General features: G+C 40.4%; 1 pseudogene across 1 annotated transcript; it reads left to right on the top strand.

Annotated features, from left to right (window-relative positions):
- The first annotated feature begins 6,929 nt into the window (after window positions 1–6,929).
- LOC308659067 (dual specificity protein phosphatase 7-like) lies at window positions 6,930–8,472 on the top strand (annotated as a pseudogene). The gene has a single exon. The product of its transcript is annotated as a dual specificity protein phosphatase 7-like (transcript).
- The last annotated feature ends 379 nt before the right edge of the window (window positions 8,473–8,851 follow it).

Here is an 8,851-nt window from a genome sequence, read left to right as displayed (position 1 = left end):
TACAACACATAACACAAGTGTGCACACATAACACAATAGTAAAGGCCTTGTAGCTTTTGCAGGTGAAATCTCAATTGCAAAGTTTTAAAAACTCCACAGTTGTCAAAAATAGCAGGAGCTAATCACATTTCACCATTTTTAAGTCAACATCCTTTCCCTAATCATTCTGCATCCCATAGAACCTGTTTAGATCCAGGTACCCATCACACTGCCTTAAACCTGACATCACATTTACTGGCTGAATAATCCAGTAAAACTCCATTACCTACAATCAACACTCATCCTCTGACTAGTGGTCCACACCATTCTGTTCATCTTCCTCATTTACTTCCCGCTGTTTTACCTGAAGTGCCTACTGCTTCCTTACTTGGTGGCCACTCATGCCTAGAGAGTGCTCATGCCAGCAGCTTGAACCACTCAGCGCTAGCACACCAGCAACACCAACAGTTGTTACAGCACCAGTCACCTCATCTTCTTGGACAAGCTCATCCTTCTGCTTCATATAATCAGCTTGGACTTTATCCAATTATTTGGCAGTATCAAAATGGAACACATGCATACTCAGGACTTGGTCTGCCTTGTTCTAAGTGGGTTAACCCAGAAAATGCAGTTAGTGCTGAAGCTTCATTAAGGAGGATAAGTGACACCAGTTTGCCTTTAAGTCAGAATGTACTTATTTATTAAAAGGTACAGGTGCATCTTCAATATCCTATTCTTTTAGATCATGTCCAATTATACAATGTTAGAATTTTTCAGATACTTGTTTAGATGCTTAATATCCTCAGAGCAGTAGCAGCAGAAATCTCAGAAAAGCCAATTTATAAAAAGAATTAGTTGAAGAAAGTAAAAATTTTTAGATTGTGGTTTTTATTATACATTTAAATTCATATATTTATAATTGAAAATTCTGGGTTAATATTTATGCAAAATTATAAGGCTTTCTTTATATTTATTATCAAATTGTTCTTTTTAAAATTGTTATGTACCCCAGTTCAATGCATTATGTTAATTGTATAATATGAGCTATACTCTTTACACTCCCTTTTTTTCTTAAGGTTATCCAATTCTGGAGATTTCCAGTATGTGGAAAAGTTGATGAGATTCTCCCAACCTAACAGATTATTGTTGCAGTTGGTGTAGGACTTATATTCCTTTGTGAGCTATGTGATTTCTCTAGTAAATTAATTTTACACTAAGAAATAGCTAGTAAGAATAATACCAAGCTCAGTGTCTTTTTAAAATGGAGAAATGGGTGCCACTGTTAAACTTCCAGGAGCTAATCTTGTCCTCTGTGTGACCCAAGATAGTCTTCAGATATTCTGCCCAAATCTGTTTTTATGCCCCTTTTTTTGTGGGGGGGACACATAATGCTAACTTGCCTAGCAAGTCAAGGCCATGGGTTTGATCCCCAGCACCTAAAAAATAAATTTACTAGGGTTGGGATTGTGCTCAGTGGTAGAATGCTCACCCAGCACACATGAGACATTGGGTTCAATCCTCAGCAACAACCACATAAAAATGAAATAAAGATATTGTATCCACCTACAACTAAGAAATATTTTTTTAAAAAATAAATAAATTAATTAACTATGTTAATGATTAGACTCAAATGCTGTTGTACATCACAGCACTAGAAATTTTTCACCTCATCTTTAATTTTGATCATCACACTAAACTGGCAAGGTTTAACTTGAGATCCTCCTGCCTCAGTCTCACCTCAGCTGGGATTATAGATGTGTGCCTCCATACCAGCCCCTATCCCCATTCTTGATGGTACCATTAATCTAGTAATAGGTGAAACATACTACAATGTGTACATTATGTAGTTTTTAAGTAAAAGAAGAATCACTATAATCATTTCATTATCCTAATTTTAATTGTCAAAATTGAAAGTAGGAGTGGTAACTTAATGCACTTACTCAAACCTTCACTCTCAGTGTGTCATGAATGTAGCTGCAGGTGCATAAAGATAGCCTAGAGGAATATAAGAAGCAAAGAGATGGCAAATATCTCTGAACCTTCTATAAGTTCCAAGCTCTGGAAAATAGATTTAAGTTATTGTTAGAAGTGGCTTGAAAGGATTGTTACTTGGAAGACTTTGTGACTGTAAAGCCTCCATGTTTATAAGAATATAAATGTTTTATTAACTGGTCATAAAAACATTAAACTACCTGGGTGTGGTGGTGCATGCCAGCTATTCAGGAGGCTGAGGCAAGAGGATCCCAAGATCCAAGCAAGCCTGGGTAACTTAAGGAGAGTCCCTGTCTCTAAATAAAATGGAAAAGGCCTGGAGATGTAGCACACTGGTAAAATGCCCTGGCTTCAAGCCCTAGTACTGCTCCCTACTCCCCCCAGCGGGGGGGGGAGGAGGAGGGAGAAAGGTTATACTAAAAACAGGTGTATCTGTCTTCCATTAATTTGTATAAAAGTATAATATGAAGGAATAAATTTAAATAACATTTTGAGCAAAAATCAAGATCTGCTACCCTGGCTTAAAAGGGAAAAACAATAAAAGCACAGGCACTAGATTAAGAATCTATTTTGAGTCGTGTTTTGATTTTTGTTTTGTTTTGTTTTGTTTTGTTTGTTTGTTTTGTTTTGTTTTGTTTTGTTTTGTGTGTGTGGAGTATTTAAGATTGAACTCAGGGACACTCAACCACTAAGCCAAATCCCCAGCCCTATTTTGTATTTTATTTAGGGAGAGTCCTACTGAGTTGCTTAGCACCTCACTTTTGATAAGGCTGGCTTTGAACTCGCTATCCTCCAGTCTCAGCCTCACAAGCTGCTGGGATTACAGGTATGCACTACCTCGCTCAGCTTGAGTGTTATTTTATAGGGTAAAAACCTTTATAATTGCCTTGCCTTTATTGCAATTTAAGATTTTCATTTTTGAGGTTCTGGGGATTGAACCTAGTGGTGTTCTACCACTGAGCTACATACCCAACCCTTTTTATTTTTTATTTGGAGACGGAATCTTGCGAAGTTGCTGAGGCTGGCCTCAAACTTTCAATCCTCTTGCCCCAACTTCCTGAGTCACTAGGATTTCAGGTGTGCATCACTGTACCCAGGAAGAATCTTGAATCTGTTAGAACTGAGGCCTTTTGTATCATTATATTTTGGGATGATCCTTATGTGTATAATTAAGTATTTTCTCTTAGGTGACATTTGCAGCCATAGCATATGTTTTTAGTTTCAGTAATTTTACAGCAGTATCTATTTGTCATAAACTGCTTTTGCATTATCATTTGAGTTGTAAAATTTAACCCCTTTGTTAAAACTAAAGCAGCTTTTGTTTTTCTGGTATTTCAGTATCACTCATAGTAGAGAAAAAAAATCCTTAAACATGCAATTCGATATATGTCTCAACATAGAGGTCTCTATACCACATTTTTAATTAGGAGAAAGGCAGCATATTAACATAGAAAAATTTGACATCGTTATATTTCCACACCTCCAAGTTGTACTTTTTTTTAATTTTGTAGTTATAAATGAACAGAATGCCTTTATTTTATTTGTTTATTTTTATGTGGTACTAAAGATCAAATCCAGTGCCTCAAGCATCCTAGGCAAATGCTCTGCCACTGAACTACAGCCCCAGCCCCACATCTCCAAGTTTAATGGCCAAACAATGTTTATAGTTTATGGTGCAACTGAGTACTTTTAAGCCTTGAAAATACAATTATCTGCCAATTGTAAGTAAATTGTTGTATTGAAAAAGTTAGCTTTTATTGATGACAAAAGATGGCCAATGAACTTGGTTATAATTTCTGTTTCTATTGAAAAATAAGAATACCATTCTGTTTTTGTTAATACCAAGTTAATCTTTGCTAATATTTTGTTTGGTGCAGTACTGGGGATTGAACCAGTTCAAAGGCATTGTGCCACTAAATTACATTCCTAGCACCCCTCCCCATACTTTGTAAATCTTTTATTCTTTCTTTCTTTTTTTCTTTCTTTTTTTTTGGCAACAGGATCTTGTTAAATTGCTAAAGCTGACCTTCAACTTGTGATCCTCCTGACTTACCCTCCTAAATCTCTGTGATTATAGGCATGTGCCATTGCGCTTAGCTATAGTATATATTCTTTTGATATTAAAGTCTTTGGAAATCAAGTAATTTAAGTTGAAAGCACTGATTCCCAGAGCTACTTTTAGTAAAATTAAATTTATGTAAATTGATAATTTAATACTGATGAGTTGACTGCATACTATGGGAAAATTAATCTAATTATGCTAGTTACATACTTGAATATTTCTCATCCAATTTATTTAGAATAAAAATCACAGGTTTCATAAATGTACTCCTGTTAAATGTCTGTGACACTAATTTGAACATTTTCTAGTAACTAAAGTCCAATTTTTTTAAATAGAATTCTCCCAGTCCTTGGTTACATCAACACACCTCAGCAGATTGTATTGGATTACTCAGTCACATTCCTGTCAGACCTTCCAGTGCAGAACCTCATGAACCTCTTAAAATTACCAAACATTCCAGTCCACCATTGACAAAACCTGTAGTAGATCACCATAAAGAGTAAGTTAATTAATGCTTAAATTTAAAACTTGTTTTTCTTAATTTGCTTCTCAGTTAATTTTAAGTTAATAAATGTTTACATCTAGACTTTCAAGAAGTATTCTGTATTGATACATTTTGTAATTGATATTAGAGTACTTGCAAAGGTGGGTTTTACTTTTATAATAGAATATATTACATAGAAACCATCCCCCCAAAAAATTGGTTACAGAAATCTTTGTGTTTTATTTATAGAGAATTGGAGAGAAAAGCTTTTATGGAACCATTATGGTCTGTTGCATCCACATCAGCAAAAAATGACCTGGATCTAAATAGGTCACAGACTGGGAAAGATTGTCACTTGCATAGACATTTTGTGGATCCAGTATTAAATCAGTTGCAGAGGCTACCCCAGGAGACTGCAGAGAGATTAAACAAATATAAGGAAGAACATCATCAAATTCTTCAAGAAAGTATTGATGTTGCTCCCTTTACAACCAAAATTAAGGGACTTGAGGGTGAGAAAGAGAATTATTCCAGAGTAACAACATCATCATCTAGCCCTAAAAGCCATGTCATCAAACAAGATAAAGAAGTAGAAGGCTCTAACAGAGCTTTACAAAATGAAGAACCCAGTGCCTCAAAATAACTATTTCACTATATTGTCCAATAGTGTGGTCAATGAACCTCCAAGATCATACCCATCCAAAGAGGTTCCAAATATTCACACTGAAAAACAGTAATTCCCTTGCAACAGCAGCTAATCCTCAAACTCTTATTTCATTTATATCATCTCTTTCAAAGCCTCCACCTTTGATTAAACACCAACCAGAAAGTGAAAGTTTAGTAGGCAAGATACCAGAACATCTTCCCCCCATATTGCATATCACTCAGTAAAAACTTTCAGAAATGACTGTAGAAGTCCTACCCATTTGACAGTTTCTTCTACAAATACACTTCACAGTTTGTCTGCTTTACATAGAGCACCAGTATTTCACCCACCGATTCATCACACTTTAGAATGAAAGGAAAGCAGCTGCAGTAGCCTTTCCCCTCCGACTTTAACTCCAGTAATGCCAGTAAATTCTGGCAGCAATGTTCAGGAATCACAGAAGCCTCTGACTTTAATTCTTGAGCCAAAAGACTCTCAGGCAAAATTTGAGAGTTCTTCTGACCAGAGTTTGACAGAAATGTGGAGGGCTAATAATAACCTCAGCAAAGAGAAAGCAAAGTGGCATGTGGAGAAAAGTGGTGGAAAATCAAAGACTTCTGTGGCGTCTGCCATTGTGTGTCCACCTTCTAGTACAAAACCTGATAGCATGCAATGCAGTTAGCTTTCAAAGATCCAGTTAGTGAAAGATCTTCAACTGGGGCAAATAAAACAGATTGCCTCATATCAGTAGAAGCTGGAGAGATTGGAAGAATCATTCTACCAAATGTGAGTTCAGACAGTGCTCACATGAAATCTGAAAAAATCCTTTGAGACTGTCTCAAAGGGCATTGTTCCCACTTCAGTTATGTCTACTATATATACAATATGTAATACCAAAACAGATGTATTCACATCTGCTCCTACTACCACCAGTGTTTCCAGCTGGGGTAGTTTAGAAATAACTTACTCTTTGTCAAATATCATTTTGGCCTCTACATCCTTAGAATGTACCTCTTCAAAAAATGTTACTCAGTCAGTGGCTCAAACACAAGAATGCAAGGTCAGCACCACAGTTCCAGTTACACTGTCCAGTAATAATACAGGAGTATTGTTCAGCCTAGCTCTGGCTTCTCAGGCACAACTGATTTTATTCATTTAAAAAAGCCCAAGGCAGCATTGGTTGCAGCTCAGTATAAACGTAGTAATGTTAATGAGACTGAACTTAATCCTGTGAAAATTCAGACAGTTTCAGCCTCCCTTCCTCTGGATAGCATTGTAATCTGTAGTACAATTAACAAAGCAAACTCTGTAGGAAATGGGCAAGCATCCAAGACAAGTCAATCTACCACACTAAACTGAAAAAGGCCAGGCTTACCAGACATTCAGAAGAAGATAAAAATATTAATAAAATGGAAAATTCAGGGAATTCTGTATCAGAAATTATAAAACCATGTTCTGTCAACTTAACAGCCTCTACATCTAATGATATACAAAATAGTGTAGATAGTAAAATCATAGTGGATCAATATGTAAGAGATAATAAAGTCAATAGGAGAAAAGCCAAAAGAACTTATGAATCTGGCTCTGAAAGTGAAGACTCAGATGAAAGTGAAAGCAAGTCAGAGCAAAGGACTAAAAGGCAATCTAAGCCAACTTACAAAAAGAAGCAAAATTATTTGGGTGGCGGGCATGCAGGTCTGCGGGAGGCGAGCGCCTGGCGCTGTCCCAAGGCAACACTGCCCGGCCCTGGGCTGCCCGCGCTCCCGATGAAAAAGCAGCTCCGCGGCCCCCCATCGTGGGTGCACACGTCGACTTCGGGGGGGCGGCGACGGCGGCTGGGGGCACCCAGGCGGGGTCGGAGCCTGGTGCGGGGTCTGGGTCCAGCTCAGGCACCGCGACGGGTGCAGCAACGGGAGCGGGGGCCATGCCCTGCAAGAGCATCGAGTGGCTGCAGGAGGAGTTGGAGGCTTGGCGGCTTCCCTTCTGTTGCAGGATTGCCGACCCCACGAGCTCACTGAGACAGCCATCAACCTGGCCATCCTGGTCCTCATGCTGCGCGCCGCCTACACAACGGCAACCTGCCCATTTGCTCCATCATCCCCAACCACGCCGACAAGGAGCGCTTTGCTACGCGTTGCAAGGAGGCCACTGTGCTGCTCTACAACGAGGCCATGGTTGAGTGGCAACCTGAGCCCGGTGCTCCTACCTCCATGCTTGGATTGCTCCTGCACGACGGCTGCCAGGCCTACTACCTCCAAGGTGGTTTTAACAAGTTCCAGACAGCGTACTCGGAGCATTGTGAGATCAATGTGGACTGCTCATCCTCGCCCAGTGGTTCGCCGCCCACCTCGGTGCTGGGCCTGGGGGGGTCTGCGCATTAGCTCTGACTGCTCTGATGGCGAGTCAGACCGAGAGCTGCCCAGCAGTGCCACCGAATCGGATGGCAGCCCTGTGCCATCCAGCCAGCCAGCCTTCCCCATTCAGATCCTGCCCTACCTCCACCTTGGCTGCACCAAGGACTCCACCAGCTTGGATGTGCTCAGCAAATACGGCATCAAATATATCCTCAATGTCACGCCCAACCTACCCAACGCCTTCGAGCATGGTGGCGAGTTTACCTATAAGCAGATCCCAGCCTCTGACCACTGGAGCCAGATCCTCTCCCAGTTCTTCCCTGAGGCCATCAGGTTCATTGATGAGGCCTGCTCCAAGAAGTGTCGTGTCCTAGTGCACTGCCTAGCAGGCATCAGCTGCTCGGTGACGGTCACCGTAGCCTACCTAATGCAGAAGATGAACCTGTCACTAACCGATGCCTATGATTTCGTCAAGAGGAAAAAGTCCAACATCTCGCCTAACTTCAACTTCATGGGGCAGCTGCTGAACTTTGAGCGGACCCTGGGGCTAAGCAGCCAATGCAACAACCACGCGCCCAGCGAGCAGCTGTACTTCTCCACGCCCACCAACCATAACCTGTTTCAACTCAACACTCAGTTTACTTATTCACAACACGTGAGACCAGGTGCAAGGATGGGCATAGTGCTGGGGCTCCCCAAGCCCTCCACAGGGCCCGATGGAGGGCCCAAGCTTGTTGTCCCTGGCCCAAGGAACCCGCGGATGTCTCCTGTGCCCAGAAGCGGAGGCCGAGTGGTATCCAACTCTCTGCCATTTGTGGGGGCAGGGTCTCCCTCTGCAGGACTTGCTAAAGAGGCCTCAGCTGTCAGACACATGGCTTTGGGGGCCCCTGGACCCTCATGTCTATCCCAGGACACTCCTTTCTTCTGGTGGCCTGACCATTCTGTCTGTTTTTAAAGACACATCTATGGACCTGAGTTTACTTTTTAATTTTAGCAGGTAAATCCAAGCTCCACAGAGCACAGAGTATTCAAGCTCTTCTTGATTTTTCTTTTTTTTTTTTAATGAAAAATGTTATGTTCAGGCTACATGCAGCAGTGGATTGTATAAACCAGTATTTCATACCTTTCTTGATCTTGTGAGAGAGAGAAAAAAAGAAGCAAAATGATTTGGAAAAAAGAAAAGGTGAAATAGAGGAAGATTTGAAACCAAATGGAGTTCTCAGCAGGAGTGCCAAAGAAAAAAGTAAATTGAAGTTGAAGAGTAGCTGTAATAGTGGTAAGTAAATAATTTGTTTTATCTAGCTCAGGTAAAATGGACTGAATGTTCTAGCAGT

This window comes from Spermophilus citellus, assembly GCF_964194105.1.
Source record: "Spermophilus citellus genome assembly, chromosome: 10".
NCBI lineage: Eukaryota > Metazoa > Chordata > Mammalia > Rodentia > Sciuridae > Spermophilus > Spermophilus citellus.
Note: the sequence above shows the minus strand (reverse complement) of the source record. Positions and strands in the feature narration are given on the sequence as shown.